A 6,041-nucleotide genomic window follows, 5' to 3' on the forward strand; every position below is an offset into this window, starting at 1 on the left:
CAATTTAGAACAGGAAGAAAAGAAGAATGCCACATAAGTATGTGAAACTCCAGCAGAGATTTATGTACATCAAATTTAGTCATTCAAGTTAGAAAGGGAACAGGAGAGTAGACCACTATTCTTATGCAAAGTACACTAGTATCTTTAATAACCACAACAGATCAGAAACTTGGTTTCACATTTCTGACAAACAGCGCAGAACCCCTCACACCTCGTGGAATGAGGAGTACAGCTAGTTCGGATTAGGAAGCCTAATCCGAACTAGCTACTCCGTGCCGCATGTAGCCGCGCAGCACGGGGTTCGAACTGCCGGCATTTAAAAATGGCGCCGGCCGGCTTCATGCAAATGAAGCCCGGGAAATTCAAATCCCGGGCTTCATTTGCAAGTGCGGTATGCCTACATTACCCTCCTAGTTCGAATTAGGAGGGTAGTGTAGACATACCCTGAGTCATTTATCATATCTTCAGCACCATTGGCTGTGTCTATACTACAAAGAAAAATCAGAAAAAGATATGCAAATTGTGAGCCTCAATTTGCGTATTTTTTCTGCTTTTCTTCCGAAAGAGGCTTTTCTGACATTTGCCCCATCTACATGGAGCCAAATGTCAGAAAAAAACCTCTTTCAGACCATCCCTTCTTCCTCGTAGAACAAGGTATACAGGAAGGCCGAAAAAACACGTCTGCTTTTTCCTTGGACGCGGCAGATACCTCCGATATCCCAGAAAAGCTCTGTATTCTAGATGTACCTATTGTCTTCAGCAGCTATGTTCTAATTTGTGGTTTCACTTCCAAGTTCTGGCCTGACCTGAGTCTAGGAATTACACTAAAGGGCCTGCCAGAAAGGCCCTATGTGGCTAAGTTGGATGTATCTATATATTTAGAAATATGCATCCGTCTGTCTGTCTGTCTACGTTTGTTCAAGAACTCCTTTTAGCATCACTAAATTTGGTATGCATCCTCCTTTTATTCTAACTTAAAGCAAGGCCAGGATTTGGTTGTGCCAGGAAAATGGAAAGAGTCGGGAATAGGACAATTTTCCATTGCATGGAAAGGGAGGGAGCACAGAGAGGAGGGAGATCTTGTGAGAGTGGCCGCCGGAGGCAGTGAATGAAGGGGAGAGCTATACTACAGAATTACCATTGGGAGCAGTGACACCACCAAGAAAGTGGCAAACTGGAGCAGGGCTTGCTATCTTGCCTGCCACCAGACCCGGTAAGTATCCCTCTGCTCCACACCCTTTCCTTCCCCGGTCCTTGGAAGAGAAAAGGCCCCTGCCAGCCAGGGGACTGGGGTGGACAGGCTTCTTCTGGCTGAGAGGATGTGGGAGACAGAAGGCCCCTAGTGGCTGGGATGGCTGTGGGGAGACAGAAGCCCCTTGCTAGCTGGAGGGAGCTTGGGAGAGACAGAAGGCCCATGTTGGCTCAGGTGGGCTGGAGGGAAAGAGAACTCCCCTGCTGGCCAGAGGGGCGGGGGAGAGGGCGAAAAAAAAGGCCCTGCTGGCCAGGGAGCAGAAAAAGACTCACCAGATGGGACCCCTTGCTATGAGCACCTCCTTGCTCCCCAACCTTCATTCTCGCACCTCCCCCACATTCTTAGCCCCTTGCCCTGAACCCTTCCTCAATCCCCTACTCTGACTACTGCAACCCCATGCCCCCAGCCTCCAGCCCCCCCCAGCTCCAAGGCTCTGTCCTGACTCCCCCCCCACACACACACACCATCAGCCCCTTCATGAAGGACCCAGGAAATGATGGGTAAATCTTCTAGTAATCTATCTATATATTTTAGAAATGTCTGTCTGTCTGTCCATGAGTCTGTTTGTTCAAGAATTCCTCCTAAACGATAAAAAGCTAGGATCACCACATTTGGTATGCAGCTTCCTTTCATCCTAACTTAAAATAAGGCCAGAGTTTGCTTATGCCAAGAACACTGGAAGAGCCTGGAATGGGAATGCTTTCTCTAACATGGAAAGGGAAGGCTCTGAGAGGAGGGACACTATACTGAGAGTGACCACTGTGGGTAGTGAGCACAGGGACAGCTATAATGCTGGGGGCAGCCACACAGGGCAGGGAGTGGCTGGTTGGGGATGGGGCTCTGGTTGGCTGCCCACCAGACAAGGTACATTTTCCTCCTCTCTCAAACCCCTCCCCCCAGGCACTCAACCACATTAGGGGCAGAGCCTTGCCAGCCAGCCACCCCACTGTGGGAGGGGGCCACAAACCTTAGCCTAGTAACCTCCCTCACCTCCAGGAAATGCTAGGGGGAATGCAGCCCCCCTAACGTTCCCTTCCCACAGGAGACACCAGGAGAAGCCACAAACCATGGCCCAGATATTCTGCCCCAAGGAGCCTCACCCTAATACATGACTATGGAAGCTGCAAATTGCCGCCCAATATCTCCCCACTCCGAGCAGATGCTGGTGGGGCCCAGGAACCACTGCCTGGAAGCCCCCTGCCCCAACTAGATTCCAGAGAACCAGGAACTATGGCTCAGTGCCCCCTTCCCCCCCACATCCACAAAATACTGGTGGGGGCCAAGAACTGTGGCCTGGCAGCCCTCCCAGTAACCCCCAGAGACATTGGGTGGGTGGGGGCAGGAACTGCCACCCCCAACCTCCAGAGGAGATGCCAGCATCTCCTGGGCATACAACCCAGGGTGGCCCCAGAGAGCCACTTCTGTCTTCTCCCCCCTGCCCCTGTCCTGTCTCTGGGATCAAGCCAGCGGGCAGAGGCCCAGACCCTCCTCCCCCACTCCGAGCCAGACCCAGGAAACTCAGGGTAGATCTACTAGTATAGTATAACTGCAAGCTTGATTACTTGAAAAGCAGCCATAAGAAGCCAGTGAAAACACATAATATGATGTAGAAAATTACTCTGTTGTTTAACTTTAAAAAATAAAAATTATATCATCCATGGGATGGACTTGGCTCCTTCTCTCCCAGTTTGAATGTCTGCTTGTTATTTATTTAAGCTACCCATTCATTTAAAAATCTGCATTGCATCTTGGCTGGCATGGCTGCATTCTCTATGAGATTCCACTCCTACAATATCAATATTTGCCAAAGGTTAATTGTACTGGTACAGAGAGAAACTATTTACACCGCCTCTCAGAAATGAAGATGGGCAGAGCTTTGAAAGAATTCATTTATTTGCCATTAACTCAGTTATTGTGGTTTCCATGAAAGTATATCTCTTAAGCTAACAATGGGGTGAATGCTTTGGGGTTCTATTTTTCCCTCAGCCCTCAATGATTCCAGAGACTGACCATCAGGATTAAGAATCTGGCTTTTTTTCCTGTGGATATCCAGAGCCGAGTTCTTCAACACTCCACCCCACGCAACCTCAGTGATGATTTCTAGTTTTTAAGTCTTAAGTCAGGGCAGAACTTGGTCCTGTTATATGTACTGGTGAAGAGAAAGTATCAACAGAATGATACTCAATGTCTCTCTCTCCCTTTCCTCCTCCCCTTATAGTTGCAGGGGAGTGTTTATGCCCTATCCAGGCAGTCTAACACAGACCACTCTCTTCCACCAAAGTGAGTTGTGTTTGGAAGTCCACAATGTGCACAAATGAAGATAGAAGTTCATCCACATTCCTCTGGAAGAGAAAGAAGGGCATGAGGCATTTTGTGTGAGGAAGTATTTCTTTTGTGTGTGTGGGGAGGGTCTTCCAAATGGAATAATTCTGTTTTGAGCAGTGAGTCAAAAGCTGGTGCATGTGACTTAAGAGAGTATTCCAAGTTTGTTAATTTGTTTTTTCCAGAGAAAGCAGAGACTTATGAGTTTCCAGATGGTTGTTCTGACTGATGATAATTCAAAGAGTCTGTTTAATCTCAAATGAAATTTCCACTACATGCATCTGACGAAGTGGGTCTTTGCCCACGAAAGCTTATGCTCCTACACTTCAGTTAGTCTATAAGGTGCCACAGGACTCTTCGTCGCTTTTGCAGATTCAGACTAACACGGCTACCCCTCTGATGTTTAATCTCAGTAGGTTCTAACTGGGGACACCTTGCTAAGTTATTCAGGTGAGTGCCCATGTATTAGATCCAAGATACAGGCCATGATTTCCAAGAATGTGTGCCTAAAGTTAGACTCCTAAATCCAGATTTAGGACCTGAATAAGTGACCTGGCTTTTAAAAGTGCTGAGTGTCCTTTTGAACAGCTGGGGGAAGAACACCAGGAGAGGAAGGAGCCCATCACAGATTAAAATGTATAAACATAAATAATAGCATATAAGTAATATATGTAATAAGTAACATAGGGTATATTTACACTGCAAAGTTAATTCGGAATAACGGCTGTTATTCCGAATTAACTTCCATAGTGTCTACACAAGCAAACCGCTATTTCGAATTAAATTCAAAATAGCAGGGAGCTTAATTTGAGTTTGGTAAACCTCATTCTACGAGGAGTAACGCCAAACTCAAATTAGCTAATTCGGAATAAGTGCAGTGTAGACGCTTAGTCCGAATTAGCTGGCCTCCAGCCTTCCCAGTTTCCCCCGGTGGCCACTCTGGGCCAAACCAGAAAAACTCTTCTCTCTCCCCCCAGACCTGGAACCCTTAAAGGGGCAGACTCTGGCCACAGTGTCTGTGCCAGCTCCAAGCCTGCCGACCCACAGCCAGCAGTCACCGGCCCGACCCAGTGGCCCCAGAACATGAGCCAGCAAGCCACTGGCAGCCAGCCCTCCACTGCACCCCAGGAGCAGTCTGCCAGCTCCCAGGAGCCTGCCAGGGCCCGGAGAAGGCGGGCGCCTTCCTGGTCCAGGGTGGAGATCAGGGTGAACCATACTCAGGTTTGGGGGGATGCCCCCAAGGTCCATGATCTCCGCACTAGACAGAGGAACGCAGCTGTCTATGGCAGGAAAGCTGCCAGCGTAGTCACCAAAGACCACATGCGAACCCAGGAGCAGGTTTGCATAAAAATCATGCTGGTCCGGCAAGACCCCCAACCCTGAGCTTCTTCTCCTCCTTCCTCCCCTTGCCTCTCCCTTCCAGCTTCCTCCTCCCAGGTTTCCCCCTCCCCTCTTCCACCCTCATTCCTACCCCAGTTTCGATCATTAAAGAGAGTTTGTTTTTGGCAAGACATGTGTTTTTATTTGACATCAGGAAGGGGGGTTAGGGAAGGGTAAGTGGAAGGAGGGAGGAATGAGGCACAAGCCCCCAGTGGGGCACACTAGGGAGGCTCTTAGTGCTCCTCAGGGTGGAAGCTCTTCTGCAGGGCCTCCTGGATACTGACAGCCCCCCGACGGACCTCCAGGATGGCAGCCTGCAGAAAGTGCAGCCAGACTTGCAGCAACACATCCACGAGAAGCACCAGAGTGCCCAAGGGCAGCTCCGGCTCCATGTTACAAAGTGCTGTGGTGTCCTGAGTGAAGGCAGCCAGAGCATGCAGAGTCACAAATGCTTTGCTGTCCCTCATCGAGGCAGGCAAGCAAGCAGGGACACCTGAGAATCGGCTGCCCGGGAGGCGGGGGAGAGGAGGTGTCCCTTTAAACACAGGCAGATAGCCTCAGGCAGCAGCCACACACAGACACTCCTGACCTGATGCCCTGCCTGACCTGTTTCTGGCTGGATCCAGTCAGTGTGGATGCAGTATTTCGAATTAGCAAAATGCTATTTCGAGCTGCATTTTGTGTGTAGACGCGTTAATTCAATTAGATTAATTCAAATTAAGTATTTCAAATTAAGATAACTCAAATTAATGCTGTAGTATAGACATACCCAGGGCTTGACAAATGGTGGCGAAAACTGCTCACCAGCCCCGTACAGCACATGCACAAGAGCCATATTGCGCATGCGAGTGCCGCAAATTAATGGGGCGCACGGCTGAAATCTACTCGCCACAGGCAAGTAGATTGTATTATTTGTCGAGCCCTGGACATACCCATATATAGTAAGCATATCAAAGGCACTCATTCTTTTCCATTGAAACACTAAGAATACAGCAGGCATAATGCGATTAATTTTTATTGGCTTTTATAAATTAGAACCCATAAAACCTGTACATACATTTTTCTCTTTTCTCACCCTTAAAAATAA

This window comes from Pelodiscus sinensis, chromosome 1, assembly GCF_049634645.1.
Source record: "Pelodiscus sinensis isolate JC-2024 chromosome 1, ASM4963464v1, whole genome shotgun sequence".
NCBI lineage: Eukaryota > Metazoa > Chordata > Testudines > Trionychidae > Pelodiscus > Pelodiscus sinensis.